This window comes from Serinus canaria, chromosome 4, assembly GCF_022539315.1.
Source record: "Serinus canaria isolate serCan28SL12 chromosome 4, serCan2020, whole genome shotgun sequence".
NCBI lineage: Eukaryota > Metazoa > Chordata > Aves > Passeriformes > Fringillidae > Serinus > Serinus canaria.
This window is the reverse complement of record NC_066317.1, coordinates 49,161,656-49,180,508: the sequence shown is the minus strand read 5'-3', so window position 1 is coordinate 49,180,508 and position 18,853 is coordinate 49,161,656. Positions and strand designations below refer to the sequence as shown.

The following is an 18,853-nucleotide window of genomic DNA, read 5'->3' as shown; positions in this document are numbered from 1 at the left end:
GTTTTCATCTTATGTTCTATTGTGTTTTGTGTGTCTTCCTTTGTAGTTGTAGGTTAATAAATGCTTTTTTTTTTCCTTTTAACCTTAAGTTGGAGCCTGCTTTGCTCTGTCTCAGATCATATCTCACAGTAGGTGCCAGGGAAGTAGGTGTTCTCTTGGGGGCACTGGTATTGTGCCAGGCTTAAACCATGACATTTTTGGTTCCCTGACCGGGAAATCGATTTTTGGATGAGTGATAAGGTGAACTGTGAGATGTGATCAAGAAGAATAAGAGCAAAGCATGTAATGTATTAGGTTAAGATGATAGATTAATAGAGGTTTTATTGTTTAAGTAGAGTTTGTCTATTGTAATTTGGATGATAATTTTAGAAAATGTGTTCTCAGAGGCGAAGGGTGGAATGTCGTGGTTTGAAAGGAAATGAAGTTTTTTGTGATGGTGTGGGCAATCCAATCAGTGTTCAGATTTAATATTGGCACCTGGTTTGTCCACTGAGGGCAGGATACGCCTCTGAGAACACAGGGGTTAAAAGCTGTGATCTCCCAGGGGAACTTCCTCTTGGAGTCCCGCTTGAGAGTGAGCAGACCCCCCCCCTGCCCAGATCTGGCTGGGCAGGGGGGGAGGGGAGCCATGTGGCCGGAGAGAGAGGTAGGCCAGGCCTGGGCCCAAGGGTGGAGGAGAACATTGCAAGGGCTTCGGGCAGCCATCCTCCATTCCCCCCCCCCCCCCCGGAGAGGGAGAGAGAGAGACAGAGCCGGTGCCTGTGATAGTGGCCCGGCGTGAAGGAGAAGGGGGGGGGTGCCCAGCAGGGCAGCCAGGCGTGGGAGTTGACGAAGTAAACCGGCAGAGAGCCTGGGACTTTTAACCCCTCCAAGGAAGATGAGAACCTTGCAAAAGCTGAGTCCTCCTGAAGTGGATGAGATTGAGAAGATGTTGAGATTGAGAAGATGTTGAGGAAAATTCTAGGTGGGAGGAGATGATGAAGTGGCTTTGGGCTGGACTTTTCTTGTGTAGCCACAGCAGAACCACGGGTGTTTCTGTGCCACAGAGACTGCGTTCTAGGGGGAGGCGATGGCTCAGAGCCAAGAGAGTGCAGTGATGTGGAGGAGTGAACAGAGACGACGGGTGAGGAGGGTGGTGGTGGTGCCCTCCACTTCGAAGAAGAGAAGAAGAAGAAGACGATCTCTGTTCAAGAGACCCCTCGGCCCCAGGGGGTGAAATTTGGGGGGGACAAGTGTCCCAGAAGGAGAAGGACTGTGCTCCCTTTGGAACTGGTCAAAGTATCCTTAAAATGAAAAACCCCAGAAGCAGCTCTGATCCATGTGCAGTGGTGAGAGCACTGGACATGGAAGGCGTGTGGCGCAAGAGGGACTTCTCTCTCCTCAAGAGACTGAGAATCGATTGTCTGAAGGGTGGCAATGAAATTGGAAATTTGGTGGGGGGAGGAGGAAGAATTTTGGAAGGTTTTCATCTTATGTTCTATTGTGTTTTGTGTGTCTTCCTTTGTAGTTGTAGGTTAATAAATGTTTTTTTTTTTTTCCTTTTAACCTTAAGTTGGAGCCTGCTTTGCTCTGTCTCTGATCATATCTCACAGTAGGTGCCAGGGAAGTAGGTGTTCTCTTGGGGGCACTGGTATTGTGCCAGGCTTAAACCATGACAGAATCTCCCAGGAAGAGTCTCCTCCCACCACCGGGGCAGTGTGGTCAGGCTGTTAGCACCTTTTAGGAGGCCACCCTCCCTCAGCACCAAGCTGGACTGGTTTGCTCCCCACCTTTGTTTTGGGGGTGAACTGAGACTGCTGAGGCTGAGGGCTGGCAGTGCTCTCTGCGTCACCATCTCACCCCAGTGTCACACCCATGGATGAGTGTGTGCTGGGTGTCCTGCTCTGCCACCTGCAAGGACAGTGAATGACACAGCAGCACCGAGCAGCGAGCTACACCTGCATCTGCTGCCATCAGCAGGGATTCTCATGTTGACTTAGGGAGCAGCTCTGAAAATGCCACCTGTGTGTGTGTCCTTTGCTGCCTGGGGTGAAATGGAGCGTGTGCCTGTAAGAGAGCTGCCCAGCAGCCTTCTGCCAGCTTTCCTCAGCCCCATGCCACCAGGAGCCTGAAGGAATGGTAAGCCTTGCTTATGGATTAGCCAGGTGGGACACAGGGTGGGGTGGGAAGCTGGGATCGTTTTGACCTGATGAACCAGATCATCTGGATGCATTTCAGCAGGGCATATCTGTGCAGGTTGCTGCTCAATCCCAAGGCCAGTGCCTGCAGCCATGCTCCAGTTTATCAGGCAGTCTCTGACCTGGGTCAGATGTCTTCAGTGAGCTAATGCCTCTCAGGCACACCCCTGCCTGATTTATGTGAACGTTGCACTGGGTGAGATCGGCGAGGGAAGGTAGTGTTACAGCATCATGGTGTTTTCATTTGGTGGATCCAGTTTGCTTTATTCACCTGTCTTCTTCTGCCATTGTAATTACAGTGTTTGTTTTGGAGGGGGTTGCTTTCCCAATCTTTGTCCTGTCCCAGAAAATGGAACAGCTTTTGCTTCTGTTATGATGGTTTCAGAGTGAACCTAAAGTATGGGACCATGTTCTTACTTTTTTTTATCCAGAAAACATTGCTATTGAGCCAAAAGTCCTACTCTTCAAGGAGTGGCAGAGAAAACAGGATCAAGCTCAGGTTTCCATTTCTAGACATATTTGAAGAGGCAAACCCTATTTCTGCAGAAACTAATGGCTAAACTTCCCATTGTCTTTAAAAGGGCAATGAATAAAAGCATCAGTCAAATATATAAAATTCCACGGTAAAAGCCAGCAGTCAGTCAGTGTTACATAAGTGTCCCCAAACATTTGAAAGCCTCAACCCAGCCTGCCCTTTCCTGCCCACCTGGAGAATGGAGGCCTCAAGAACCTCTTCTGCAATTGCCCTTCAGCAGTAATCCCAAGGAGCATGTTTTCCTCTGGTCACCCACCTTGGAGACTGGCTTCCTTCAGTGTATAAACACAGCTCTTGATCTCGTGTGCTGCACTGACTGATTGACAGCACTGGTAACACTGACATTTCCTGTCACAACTAAACCACATGTTTCTTCTTGGGTTAAGTTTATCACATTTTTCCATTCATACTCTCAGACATGTCATGGAATGCCTTCTTATTGCAGAGAAGGAAAATGGCTCTGATTTTTTTCACAGGTGTTAAGGTCTAAAGGGACCATGTTGACACCTCTGACAAAATACAGAACATAGAGTTTCTGAGTGATTCCTGTATAACGTCCAGTAATCTCAAGAGGAAATAATGAAAAGGTTTCCAAGACATTCAATCTTGATATAAGACTTCAGGTGGTGAAGAATCCGTCCCAGTCCCATTGAGATCCTCCAATTTTTAATTAACTTTGCAATTAAAATTATGTACCTCAATTCCATTAGCAATTTTTCTAGCTCCAGTCTTACATTGCCAGATCTTACTGCTAGGTTCAGTGTTAACTACTGTGAAAAACATTCTCTCCCCGTGGAGATGGGGTTGCCCAGATTATCTTTGATAATCTGAAATTACTTATCAATTTATATTTATTAGACTTAAAAAGGATGTTTTGTTCTTTTTTGGAGTCCTTTCCAATACCCCTTAAACTGCAAACTAGTGGCTTTTGTCACTAGGCAAACATAATTAAGGCTATTTGGGCCCTCCCCAGTAATCCTCTCTAGAGAATCTTCATGCCAAAGTTTGTCCTTAAAGCAGCTAATTCCTATATGTGGAAGTTTAAATAATAGCTCTGCCTATTTATAGCTGTGTTAAGTTTTCCATTTATTTCCATCTTGGTCTTGTGTGTAACCTCTGCCATGCCCACCACTTCTGAGCAGTGAGCACCCTGGGAATTCCTGTGACTCTACCCTGAGAGAGGAATGCCAGGGCATTCCCACCCCCTGGGGCATAAAACTGACAGCACATATGAAAAAAAAAAATCTCCTTAGAGGGAGTCACTGAAGAGCAGGTGGGGTCTCTGAGCAAGTATGAATTAGACATGGTTTTCATTTCAGTGTCTCTGGTCATGGTAAGGAACTGAGTAATAGAGATGATTAACTAATTGATAAATGTTCATTTATACAATCACATGCCTGAAAAAAGTTATGTGGCACTGGACAAGGCACGAAGTGAGAAGCTCTTTCACATGGAGAGTGGATGCAGGTGGCTTTAGGAATTTTGTGTAATGCATGAGCATTTTGTGAGAGAAGAAAAGGGAGAAAAGTGAGAGACTCTTGACCCACTGATGATGCCTTTTCTTGGTATTTCCACTACAGTCACATTTTGTCATATAATCTCTTAGAGAGATTTTATGGCTTAGCCAAGGACGACCCTCCAGAAGATGTTCCTGGTCACTCAGCTGCTGCCTGTGGTGTTTAGGCAAGCCAGCTCTAGCACAGGAAGTATGCTCAGGTCCCTGCCCCAAGAGGTGTCCAGGAACAGAGAGCTTCAGAGTTCTGGGTCTGGCTCTAACATCTACTGAATTTCCAAAGTCCCTGAATTTCAATCAGGAATAGCAATAACAGAGCTCTTAAGGATGTGGAAACAAACAGGGCTGGTTTGCCAAGGGCTTCAAGCCTACTTGTAAAAATTACATCATTGGTTTAGACAGAGTGCAGGAACCTGCCAGTGTCTTGACAACTGATTACCATCAAAGAGAGATAGGAGGAGGTATCTTCAGTTTCTGCTGTATCTGAAACAGCCACTCCTATGCCAGAGGCTTTGAATTTTTAATTTGCTGCCCTATCAACACCCAGAAGGGTGGGGCTGGGAAAGGTGTTCCTCAAATAGATCATCAGCAGATATGGCTGAGCTTGTTCTTGGAGGAGCCCTGCAAGGCAGGCATAAAGAAGGGAATAATTACTTCACAAGTCAAATGTGTGATATCACCACTTCCAAGGACAAAGGGAAGGCTTTCAGAAATATGTGCAGGAGAAATGGTGGGGATGAAACAAAAGAGACTCCACAAATCTGGACCCCAGCCTGGAGGGGAGGAGCCCATAACACCCTCCCACTGATCTAACATTGCCCAGTTGCATCTGTCTATGCTCCCTCCCCTCAGTGGGCATCCACTGGCCCCCCCTCTATCTGGGTCCCAGCCCAGTCAAATGAACTCATGGTTTCCTAGCTGGAATCTCATTACATACTCTTGCTCCCTTTCAATTCAGTCCACACCTGTTCAGCCCATATCCACACAGTCCAGTGGTGCAGTCACAAGTAACCCTAATCACTGAGTCGTATTCTGGTCCAGGAAAACTGAGTTAAAGTATTTAGAAAATGCATCAATGTAGCTATTTGCCTCAGAAGAAAATGTGTTGGGACAATAAAAGTTTGGGGGGAAATATTAGAATATCTACACAAATTTCAACAAAAATCTCAAATTCTTAAAGGCTGCAAGACTGCATGGTGGAATATCAGGACCTGTTGTCTGGCCTCTTATCAACATTTTGGTCTGTTATCTCTAGTGCAGGGCACTGGACAACTGAGACTAAACTGGCTAAGGAGCAAGCTGGAAAACAAATGTCTATGGCTAATATCTTACTAAGAACTTGTTTATATAAACAAAAATATATTTATTTACTAGTGGGTCATTTAAGGATACAACAACAAAGAATTTTGTTAAGAAGAAAGATTAGATTTATTTGGGATTATGAAAAATCTCTGCATTATCATAAATCAATGAGGACTTTGTATACACCCTTTCTTGATTTAGGCTGAATTTCATAGACCTGATAGCTAAAATTTATTAATTTCTGTTTTTCTTATAGGAAATCTGAAATAGGAGAATTTAAGAAGGTCATTGGGGCAATAAGTGAAGAAGGCTGATGTTTCACTTAAAAAAAAAAAAAAGGAATGAGAAAGAGAGTAATTTCTCTTCCTGGAATATCACAAATAGTAAACCAGAACATGGTAATTTCAATTATGGGGATAAATTACAAGAAAAACTACCACAAACCAAAACAACATCAGATTAATTACTAACCTGAGATCAAATAGTGACTATGCCTCTTTGCCACTAGAGGGAAATGTATAGATCAATTCATAGACTGTTTATCAGGAATGTTTTCATTTTGCATTGTAAACAAGATGGGTCAAAGCCTTGCCTGAATGATTTCTTTTCCAAATGGTTATATGCTTTTAAGCAGAGAATTTTATTTAGAAATGAAAGCTGGAGAGCTCATGGCATCTAAATCCTTTCCATGATTAATTGCTATTGCTGCTTGGAAATTAATTTCACAGAATGACAGAATGGCTCAGGCTGGAAGGGATCACAGTGGGTCATCTGCTCCAACCTCCCTGCTCAGCCAGGGTCATCCCACAGCACAAGGCACAGGATTGTGTCCAGATGGTTCTTGAATATCTCCAGTGAGGGAGACTCCAGAGCCTCTCTGGACAACGTGTTCCAGTGCTTGGTCACCCCCACAGTAAAGAAGTTCCTCCTCAAATTCAGGCAGAACTTCCTGTGCATCATTTTCTGCCCTCTGCCTCTTGTCCTATTGCTTGGCACCACCAGTAAAAGCCTGGCTCCATCCTCTTGGCACCCTCCCTTTATACATTTCCAGACTGTATTTGCTCCACTACAACTCACAGCCTTTGAACTTTATCTTACTTTTGCCACATTGAACTGACTTTCCTTTTCAAAATACAGAGTACTCTCCTTGGGACAGTGAGAAGGGCACACTGGCCTAGTGTCAGCTCACTCTGCAGGGTTGAGAATGCCTCTGCTCTTTTTCAGCTCTGGCATCAGCCACTGGCTGGTTCACTCAAGTAACCCCTCTATGACTTATATAAGCATATAAATCCCCAGGATATATAACCAAGGATATTGTTTAAATAAAACACCACTACCCCTGCTGATTATTTCCATCTGAGTAGATTGACACCTTGAGCAAATTCTTTTCAAACATGGACTTCCAAGATAAGCATATAAATACAGCTGCTTTTGGTGATCCTCACCATACAACACCTTTCACTGACAGATTTTTTCCCAGCTCACCAAGGGCCCCAGGGAGCCAAAGGTCAGTATCCTCTTCCATCTTCACTTGCAACACCCTGCTCTCTCCCAGATTGCTGGGCTCCACACTTCACCCAGGCAGACACACTCCAGCTTCTGGGAACCCCCCATGTCACAAGGAATTCCTGCCCTGCCCAGGAATAGGTGCAGTGTCCTCAGAGCTATGGCCTCTTGATTGGTTGGCAAGCTTGCTGGATGAACTTGAGTTAGAAAGGTGTGCCAGCAATACCTGGCCCAGGCTCTTACTGCTCCATCTTGCTCAACTAAGATAATGTCAGACCAACCATATAGCATAAACAAAGTTGATTTTTAAAGTTGAAATTGGTGATTTTAAAGTCATGACTATTCAGTAGGAACAGTTTTGAGAGTAATAGTTTTAGGATGCTTGAGGAGTTTATTTTATTTCATACAGAAAATTAAGCCCACTGACTCTGGCTTCTTTACCTTATGGCACCTGTGCTGGTTTTGGCTGGGGTAGAATTAATTTTCTTCACAGTAGCTGGTATGGGGCTTTGTTTTGGATTTGTGCTGAGAAGTGCTGATAACACAGGGATGTTTTATTCCTGCTGAGCAGTGCTGACACAGAGCCAAGGCCTTTTCTGCTTCTCACACCACCACACCAGCAAGTAGGCTGGGAGCGCACAAAAAGCTGGGAGGGGACACAGTTGACCAAAGGGACATTTACTCTGTGCCATGGGGCATCCTGCTCAACAGTATGTAGGTGGGGGTCTGCCCTTTGATGACTGGCTGGGCATCATTTGATTGGTGGTGAGGAATTTCACCTCCAATGAATGTAGAATAAAATATTAATTAACAACTCAATGATGGAGACAAACATGGGTCTGACAATGATGGAGAGAAACATGGGTCTGATACAACAGCAGAGGCTCTGAGAAGCAGAGACACAGGGGATGGCATAGAGAAAGGCAGATGTGGGATGATAAAGCACAGAACTGCACTAAACTGTGTTTAGGGAAAGCAGAACAAAGAAACAGTAATTCACCTATGCAGAAGACATCATATATATTAAATTCTGATGTAATGTGATAGTGTAGACCAAAGAAGAAAAATAAAAATGTGTATGTTAGCAAACTAACAAAAGTACCTCAGGTGGATCCCAGAAGGAGGAAGAAGAAACCAATTGCATCAATACAACCTTCTCCCAAAGAGGCACTCAGAGCCTGAAAACTTACTGTGTCACCTTCTCCAGCAGCCCAGAGCTGCTGACTTCAGGACTCAAAGGTGCAGTGCAGGTGCAAAGAGTGCAAGGGTGACCATTACCCTGAGAAAAAGGATGTCTACTAAGAACTGGACGTGTTATGATTTCAGTTGTATTGCAGAATCACAGAAACAATAAGGTTGGAAAAGACCTCCTCTGAGATCAAGGAGCCCAAGCTGTGACCCAACACCACCTTTCCAGCCAGACCATGGCACTGAGTGCCACATCCAGTCCTGCCTTAAACACCTCCAGGGATGGGGACTCCACCACCTCTCTGGGCTGCCCATTCCAATGCCCAGTAACCCTTTCTGGAGAGAAATTCCTCCTGAATGTCCAACCTAAACCTCCCCTGGTGCAGCTTTAGACAGTGTCTTCTTGTCCTACTGCTGGTTGCCTGTGAGAAGAGATGGACCATATCACAATATCTGAGACTTTGTAAAAAAAAAAATTCTCATTCTATTTCAGCAGCAATTAGATCTAGACTGATAATAATTCCAGAATGAGATATTGACACATTTCCCACTATACTGAAAATCTTTGGATTTACTTATATAAGGTATGCTTCCTTTGTGTCCAAGAACAATATTATGAGTGCAACAGACTCATCAGTTCAGTTCAACTTATCAGTTGCTTAAGACCTTTAAAGGAATTCCTGAATCAGTGATTTTCTTACTACATAATTTCAGAAAAATTACTTAAAAGCTTCAAAATCTTTTTAAAAGATTAAGTTAAATACATCTATTAGTTATCGGGCTCACTTCTCTGATGGCTGTGAATTCCACCATGAGCAGAAAACATGGAAAATTAATTACTTCTCCTGTTTTGCTCTCAGTCTTTATTTGATAAACACTTTCATTCCTAGAATAGAAATTTATTTAAAACAGAAAGAAAAGGCATTGCAAGTGTCCATATCTACTACAGGTGAATTCAAACCTTCAGAAGGGCAGAAATCACCCTTGTTTGCTGTGGAAGCATAGGTGGGGACCAGGACTGCTCTGTGCAAGGGCAATCAGGGCATCAGGAGAGCCCTAAGAGCCAGATCAGATTGTCAGACTTTGGGAGGGGAAACAGAAGTGTGAGGGATGATCCAAGGAAATACAGAGTAAGACAGCAGCAGCACTCGGCAGCAATGCAGGGGATGTGTAATCCAGGCCTCCTGACAATGTCTAATGCCCTTTTCACTGGGTAACAATAACCCCCTTCCAAACCAAAGCTAATGTTTGCCTGAGCCCACTACATCTCCCTGGGTTGTGTAGGTCATCCTTCCCAGTCACCTTCTCCACATCCCTGCACCCCAGCACCTCAGAGTTTCTTTCCTCATGGCTTTCTCTTGTTAGAGCTGAACTTGATTTGGCAAGATAGCACCAGGGAGGTAATTTCTTTCCTTAAAGAGTTGGTTGACAGCACAAATCAAGCTCTGAAGGAATAGAGTTCTTCTGCAGGGAGCACATGAAACCCCTGCTCGAGTTGCCTCAGTGACTGCTGCATGTATCTCAGCAGACCTCAGCTTGGGGGGCCATCAGAAGGGTGCTCTTCTGGCAGTCTTGGACTGAGGCTCTCACTCTGTTAAATTTTGTGGTTTTCTGTAACACTTGTACACACCCAGAACTGTGACCGTGGCATTCACCGTGATGGTGCTGACAAGGCTCCTGCACTGAGGAGTCTGAGATATTAGAAGGATGTCACTGCCACACCTGTGACATCTGCCCACATATAGGAATAAGTGTGTAATTAAAACAGTGCTTTCACTTTCACATGATGATCAGTGTGTGGGACTCTGGCTGGCTCCAGTGAGGTTTGATATAATTAGATTAAACAGTGGTAAAAGGCCACTAAGGCTGGAAGATCAAAGCCCAAAACCTTGCTTAGGAGGTGCCTACTAAGTTTGCAAAAGGCCTAAATGTCTTTGATTCACCTCTTTGGCACACATTATGTAACAACACTTTCACTACCTGACCACATGCTACTTTTCAAGAGGCATTCTGCTCCATTCAAAGCAAAGCTGATTCTTTTCAAGATTGGTATTGCACAATATGAGTAGGGGAGGGTGTGAAAGGCAGGATGTTAGGGAGGACATCATCTGACATCCAGGCAAAGGGTGCTTATTTCAGCTGTAAAAGCAACAGAGGCGAGATTTTGAAATCCAAACATCTCCAGAAACAGAAAGAATGACAGTTCTCCTTTTATAATACATGTTCATAAATAAAATTATTGTTGACAAATGAGTTTTAAGCCCTGTTTTGGTTTGGAAAGACAAGTGTCTGCTAAGGAAGGCAGGAGCTTCCCTTGAAATGGAAAACATAAACACCCTCCCTCTGGATTATTATAATTTTGAAATTTAGGGGTTTTCAGGCAAAGATATGGGAGTAGGAATAACAGTTCTTTACTAGGAAAAATAAAAATAAAAATGCATTAATACAAAACAAACCACTGACAGAGTCAGAATGTGACCTGACACCTTGCTGGTCAGGGTGTTGGTAGCAGTCCAATTGAAATGGTGGCTGCAGTCCTCCTGGAATGACAGATGTGGTTCTGTTGAAGCAATGACCCTGTAGAACGGTGGAGTTTTCCTCTGAAGGTCCAGTGGTGGTGTAGATGGGCCTGGTCTTCCTCTGGGAATCCACTGGGGAAAAAAGCTGATCCTCTGTGAATCCAGTGGGAAAAGGCTGCTGCAGTGTTCCAAACCTCAGATTATATCCAGTTAGGAATGCTTGGTTCCTCTCCCTGGCAGAGCATCTCCCAGTGGGGTGCTGTAATTTTATCAGCCACGCAGTGACAGTCACCGGCCCATTAACAGGAGATCTCACTGGAGGGAGGATTGGCTGTGGAAGAGATAAAGAAAACTGCCCCACCTGGTTTTAACAGATGGCAATAGAATACACACACCAACCACATCTTGCATTTGCAACCTAAGGTAAGCCCATAAGATTTAAGAGAAGTGAATTTTTAAATTGGCAGACAGCCATTCATTTTCTAGATTCAAATTCATGTAAACATGTAGTTGTTGCTGGAACTCAGTTTTCATTCTCCCTCTTGATTATAAACAAATAAATCAATCCAACTCTTGTACTGGACCTCATCGATGCCTTTTGGCCTGAGTTTGGTTTAGTAAATGAAGGGATATGGAAAAAAAACCAACCCTTTTTGTACCAAAATCAAGAGAAGGTAAATAACTGAAAGAAGCATCTAAGTGCAGCCAAAAATTATTTCCAGTTGTGAAATGCCTGAATAACCAGTCCAGCTTTTTATCATTATTATGAAGTTCTTTATGTAATGATGGAGAAGCATTATGTGCAGCAATCAATTGCTATGGTTCTTTGCTTTCTGGAATTTTGTTTTGGGGGAGGTTGACCCGGTTAGAAGCACAACAAGGCAAACAACTGCATTTGATTTATAAGCCCTCGCATTGCAGGTGTGAGAGAGCTGGGACCAGTCACATGTAGCTTCATTATCCAGCACTGTAAAGCAGATAGACTTTGTGAATTAAAAGAAAAAGCCTAGTTTTCAAAACACTCTACTCAATTATTTTTTTTCTCCTGAAATGTAAGAAGTTGGGAAGGCCTGTAGGCAACTTCATAAGGACTGCATGAGTAGCACTGATTATGTGTCCCTGGAGAGGCCAAGAAAACAGGAAAGGGAGCCAGCCAAGAGGCATATTTAAGAGAAGGTTCTCAAACTTCCCTATTACCTTTGGGATTGTTTCCAAATTCTAAAGCTAAGAAAGAAAAACCTGGACTTGGCAAAATAAATAATCTGCACTGTACAATACGTGGTGTCCCAGGATGATTTGTGACATGTAGTAATTCCGTATGTCATGAACAACACTGAGGGAATAATCCACAGAAACACAGCTGCTTGAAAATTGCTTCTAAGACCACTTGGAAATGAACAATTAAATCAAAAGTTCGCCCCTTTTATAAGCACTGTAACACAAGAAGCCCAATGTTTTCTGTTCACAAAAGAGCTATTGCAAAAGGTAAATCTCAAAAATTTTCTTACTGGATATTACTTGGAAGGGATCATTTTGATATTTTTCATAATTTGTTATTTTAATTTTAGGATGATTTGGATTAGGATAAATTATCCTCATTATATAATTCCTCTCATTAATTAGACTTAGAGTGGTCTTACCAACACAAATATGCAAGAAAAGCATAAGTTTAGTATTTTACTTCCTCCAAATGGCCAGATGGTTCTTACAATTATTTTCTCACAGATACCCTGATTATACCCAGTTTAAACCTAATTTACAAGGAAAGATATTTACATTATTCAAGAGAGTTCAGATGTATTTATATCTTTCTGCCCAGCACTGGTCATGTGTGTGGGACATTATCCATAAACAGTAATAGGGAAAAATGGCTTTTATCACCCATTCTCCACTGTTTTTTTTTTTTGAGAGACCTACTGAAAAAAAGACTTTTCTTTGTATTGGAAATTTTGTTCAACAAATATTTTTACATTTTTGTAACCATCTCAATATGTTTATAATGTATAGCAAAAGTAAAGCTAGCATTTATTTGCCATAAATCTGTAACTCTATCATGAATGCTTTCATTGATAACACTTCAGGAGAAAATTTTCTGTGATACCTGAGCCATGTGCAGCATTTAAATATCTGTAATTAATGTCATACCACGAAAGGTGATGTAATTAAAAGCATTTATAGACTATGGTTAAAGGAGTAATGGACTTTTAGACAGCTATTTTTGTCAGTAGAATAAAAGAGGAAAGAGAAATTTGCTTCCAATTAAGATTTTATATCTTTATAATAAGCTTGAGCTACACTTCAGCCAGGTTTGAGGGACTGTTACCATGTGGGAAGGACAATGTCCAGGTGAACTGAAGAACTACCTGCTGGGTTTTGGCTCTTTCCATGGCATCATTTACTATCTAGCACAGGTTGTGTGCTTGCTGCTGCTATGCACTATTTACACCATCATGTATGCCGTATAATTAACATGCCAGCAGTGCAACTGCAATAAACCTGGATAATCCTTGCCCCAACACTTTAAAATTCATTGTGGATAATAACTATATACACTCCAGCATTATCTCAGATTTAAATTTTCTTGAATTTTCATCATACCTCTCAACAATTATATCCCTGTTACAGACCAAATAGTGTCTTTTGCACGTACATATTTCGTGGAGACTGCAGTAGAAAATATGCAGGAGGAAAAAATTTGCCCAGTGCCCAAGCAGGGAATCTTTTGAGTTTGTGTGCCAGAGAGATGCCTGGTCTGTTACAAGAGGTCTCAACACTACCTAAATAAAATACAGTGAAAAAAGTAAAAGGTATAGCGTATGAAGTCAGAATAAGATTTGTTTGAAAACTGTAATCTGATTATCTATTACATGTTTTCCCATTCTAATGCAGACTATGTGTTTGTTAACACAGATATTGAAGGAAACAATCCCATATTCAGCCATATCCTTACCAGATCACCACTGCACATATTTGCAGTGACCAACACCTGGATTCTCCTCCCCCTAGAGCACTTCCTTTCTAGCGTGCCCCAGGGTCAGCCCTGGCACTTCCCTGCTGTTCCATGGGTACTTTCCATGGCACACATCCAAATGTAGTAAAGGTATCCTCCTCTGCTCCATCAGCCCTGCCACCCTTTGTCTGCTGATGAAGGACTTTTCAAGGACACTATGAATCCCAAGCTGACAGCCTTCCAAGAAACTACATTCACTTCCATTGCTGCCAGTTAACAAATTAATGCTTAATATGGTGTTTGAATTGTGATAGACCATGGTCCACATGCTGTCCTGGCTCAATGGAATAATGAACTGCCCCACATTTGGAGATGTGTATCTGCATATATGTATGTGGCAGAAAAACATTTTGCACAAAAAAAAGAAGGATTTTCCCAGCCTTACTTTAAGCATCCTCCTTATTCTGGCTATAAAATTTGCCAGTGTACTTAAAGAAACAAAAAATCTCCCCACCAGGCTGAAGACTACAAAATCTCTGACAGAGAAATCCTGCTATGGTGTGTGCAGAGAAGCAGAACCTCGGGGGACTCTGAGGAGGTGAGCTTTGAACCACTCACATTGAAAAGATTGTTTAGAGCCCACTTCTGACAAAAAGCCTGCAACTTTTGTTTTGTAATTAAGAGCTCTGCAAAGGCTTTACACTTCCATTCAGAAGTAAAATATTGCCCAGAGAGTTTGTGGACTCCCCATTCCTGGAGATGTTCAGCACCAGACTGGACGGGGCTCTGAGTAACCTGGTCTAGTGGAAGGTTCCCTGCCCATAGCAGGAGGGCTTCTGGATGATCTTTAAGGCCACTTGCAACCCAAACCACTCTGATTCTATGAAATACCAGTTCCTCTTGTGTTTATCTAGCAAGATCTGAACTCTTGCAAGCACAGGGGGTCCCGGAAAGTGGAGTGTTTCCTCTCAGCACAGTGCATGGCAGGCCCTGTGTCAGAAGGCTGCTCTGGCTGTACCACTAGGGTTGGTGAGGAAAGACTTATGCCTCCCTCTTTCTACATGCTCAGGAGACACCCAGCCACCACCACAATTATGACAGAGTTCCCAGAAAAAACAGGAGGAAATATTCTTTGTTAAAGATTAATTTGGCTCATTGTGGCTCCTTAACATTGAAATAAGAAAGGAAGCACAGAAGAGCCTTTACTCTTTGCTCTTGAACTAATAAATAATAAAAATAATTTCTGGGAGAGCCAGGCCCAAGTCTTTTCCACAGGTGTCCCCACATCTTCTCAACACAACTTTGACCCTCTGGAATTTTCCTGCCTCTCCCATTTCATGACCCCTCCTCCCAGCACTGGCTGCTGCCTCCCTCTCAGGCAGCCCCGGGCTGAGGTATGGGTGCCTTTGCAGGGCACTGCTCCCACTCCACTGCTCCCCACCCCTGCCCAAGGCAGGAGCTTACCCTAGGACAGATTCCTGACTTGTGAGGCACATGCATGCTTGGGTGCCAGGAGGGTGGGAAGCCACTCTGAGCACCTTAAGGGCGCCCTTAAGTTGGGAAGCCACCCTCAGCATCTTGTGTCTGCCCCTCACCCTCACCCCGACCTGCTTACAGAGAGAACCTCTTCTCCAGAGCCACTGAAGTGCCTCTTGGCCCATTCCCAAAGGAACTTCACACTGACCCCTGAAGATGGTGGTGGTACTTCCTCTCATTCCTCTCTGGGTTACTTTTGAGAAGTTTCCCTTTGCTACATGGGGGAGGGATGGTGCATAGATGTAGAGCCAGGGCTGCACAAATCTATGCATTTGCAAAGTTTTTTGTTCCTTCTTAAATCATCTAAAAGAGGTTAGAAGCTTATAATTGAGGTTTTAAAAGGACAGGAGAAATCCACATAAAAATGATCATAGAAGTATTTTATCAGGGCTTTATACAGAAGGATGCTTTAAAAAATCCTAATATTTATGAAATGAATGAGCATTTTCCCCCTCAGTATCTTGATTCACACCTGAAAGTTTATGTTGAAGGTATTCTGCAAACAGTATCTCATAATTGTTTCAGTTTTAGTGTAGCGTTCAAGTTACAGCAGAATAAACACCTGATCAATGTAAACATGCATGACCTAGGAAAAGGAAAAAAAAAAAGTGCTGTTATTCTCTCTTACAATGTTTTTCCTCCAGGGAATATTTTTTAGCCCTAGCACCTAATCAAAGAGGCTTCTTAATACTTTGGTGCTAAGTCCTGGCTCCCCCATCAGAGGACTGTGAGGCAGAAAACAACAAGGGTGTTTACTTTCCCTCCTTATTGTTTTGCCTTTTTTTCTAGATAAACCATAACTTGGCTGGCCACATGATTTGAGTGTCAAAAGGAGGTGTTTGCAAGGCCAGTAGCAAGCAGGCACGTTGTGGTGGCCTCACTTCTGCAACCTCAAGAGCTCTGTGAAAGCTGTGGCAGTTCACATCACCCCACCTTCCAGCTAACCTAGAAATTATCTGTCCAGTCTTGCCTTATGCAAACCCACAATGCACCCAGCACAACAACTCAGAGGAAGTATAAATTCAGTTCTCATAAGTGAGGAATACTTGTGCTCTCAAGGCAGTGATATTCAGGAATGTTTCCAGAAATATATTATTCTTCTTAAGAAGGATATTCTCTAATACCAGGCTTTGAGATTTGCAGAGTGATAGTAGTATAGCCCAAATGAACAATTAAAATTTGGCAGACTACTGTTAACTTCCCATTTAGAATCAAAAGAACAACGTCAGAGTTTTATTTGATTAACATCCACTATCTGTAGTGATCAAAGGACTATGTCGAAAAAATTAGCATTTTAGGAGGTCTTTGATAGTCAGCAATAAAATTCTCATACTTAATCTGAAATCATTCCCATCTGCATTCTTTATTTGCATATAATTTATGAAATATCATTAATGAAATCAAACAGATAGTAAGCACACCTAAAGCATCCATCCAACACAAAACAGAGACTCCAGATAATTAGGGTAATTGCTATTATTTTACTTCTCTGCCCCTGCTGTAATTAGTATTGTTTGTAGTTGAAAAGGGAAAGAATCAAAGACTTTTCAGAAGATACTGTTTTAGTCTCACCTTGTTTCACAATATATTGTTTTAATCACACCTTATGCTTTGTAGGTGGCTTCTGAGCAAACTAGGTTTTACTCCCTTCAATGGCAGACTATGATTAATGGCTTCATGATGTAGTTCATGTCCAGAAAATGAAAATTTTTACTTCAGACAGAGTTCTGCCTGCTAAAGGATTTATTCCTACATTATCAACAGAAATCAAAGAACATTACTTTTTCAGCAAACACTTTCCTATTTAAGGGAGTATGATTATTTATTGACCATCAGTATCCTGCAGAAGTCAGATAGCACAAAGTGTAAGGAACAATTAGTGTAGTGAGTGTTGGCTTAGGCTAATTTCCAACATGAAGATTATAGAATATCCTTTTATGAATATGAACTTTATAGCATATTGCACTAATACCACAAGGAATAGTTTATTTGAGTTTATGCAGTTTTAAAGAAGATTGTTAATGACATATCCATCATTTATTACTTCTGATGGAAAATTGTATTTCACCAAATCAAAATTTTAATAGAAGAAAATTGTAGGTATTTCACACTTACAGAGTGTGTGCTGCCTGGTGCACACGTGGCTCACCACAGCCTCGGGCCACTCCTTCACCAGGGCCATGAGACCACAGTACAGCCCAGGGGAAGTGGTGGCCCCTTCAACAGCAGCTTGAAGATGCTCACTGGAAGAGAGGAGCCTTCATTTTCCCAGGATCAAGGCAGGGCCCCTCCTCATGTATTTTTCTCAGACATTTCACAACAGGAAAGGCCAACATTTTGTCATAATTAATGATGTCTTGTCTTTCTCAGTGCTCAAAGTAACTGGTTTACAAAGAGGAGAACTAAAGACAGTGATAATAGAGCACACACTTAGACTGAGCAGCATTTATCTGGGATGTGATAAGAGGTGATCTCCTTCATGTGTCTAATAGGGACTATTTACAATCTAATCAGTAATTAGCTGGCCAGTATAATTAGAGTGTTTGGCGTTAGAAATTAATGGCACTGTTTCCTCTTACTGAACTTTGGAGCAGGGAGATGAAAAGCAGAAGAACTGTGAATGCCTCATAGTTTTGAACAATGTGGACTGCATCGGTGTGTCAGAAAAGTATTCTTTCATTCACTGCACAGCTGAAGGACTGGGCAGTGGTACCCACTGCAGACTTCAGTCTCCCACAGCAACAGTCACAAGGAAAGAATTCTGCCCACAGCCTCAGCCATCTATGAGACACAGATAGACAAAATTTTAAAATTGACATTAAAATCAAGGTTCAAAAATATTGTGGCAACCTAAGCCAAACAGGTTTTCAGAAGTCAATTTTTCAAAGCAGCATACAGAAAGCATGAAAGCTGGCAATCAGTGATTTGCAGGAACTTGATAGCATCAGTGTAGACTATCTTACAACTTGTCCATTCTTGCATTGGCAGAAGTGGCTGTATTTCTTTTCTGAACTTAATAAATAATAAAGCCAAAAGCAATACTTAAAATAAACTTTAAGCAATATTTAAATAAATCTCATGTTTGGCAAATTCCTCATGCACAGAAATAGAGTAGAATAGTCCCAAAATCACCTGATATAACAGGGGATTGCAGGACTGTAGCTGAAACTGAAATTGCAACAGTGGTGGGTTTAGGTTTAGATTAACTGCAGAGAATTTCTACAAGCATTCTGCAGGTTCTGTGCAACACGGTGAGACCCTGAAGTTTCAAGACAAGTTAATGACAACTCACCTGCATGTCAGCTACTCACAGGGGTACACAGAATATGGAGAGACAGCAAAATGTGACTAGGAAAACACATCCAAATCTGTCTCTCTGGGATTACACCTGTCCCAATATTTTGTGCATTAGTGATATCACACATGAGATGACAGGGGTTTTTCCTATGCACTGAAATGTTTACAAGTTAGATATTTGCCATGTGAAAAATTGACTCCTGCAAAGCGTGTACCACCAGTCCTCAGAAACCTGTTTCAAATAAGAATTCAAGTTTAAGGAAAATAGTGTTTGAATAGTGACAACAGTCCCACACAGAATTCCCAAAACTGGTTAGGCAGGTGAATCAT

At 42.4% G+C, this 18,853-nt stretch overlaps 1 long non-coding RNA gene across 1 annotated transcript; it reads right to left on the bottom strand.

The window, feature by feature from the left end:
* LOC127059565 (uncharacterized) lies at positions 1-1,657 on the bottom strand. The gene is made up of 2 exons (XR_007777514.1): positions 1,547-1,657; positions 1-83 (listed from the first exon to the last, which is right to left on the bottom strand). It is a non-coding gene; the product is annotated as an uncharacterized LOC127059565 (long non-coding RNA).
* Positions 1,658-18,853: the final 17,196 nt, after the last annotated feature.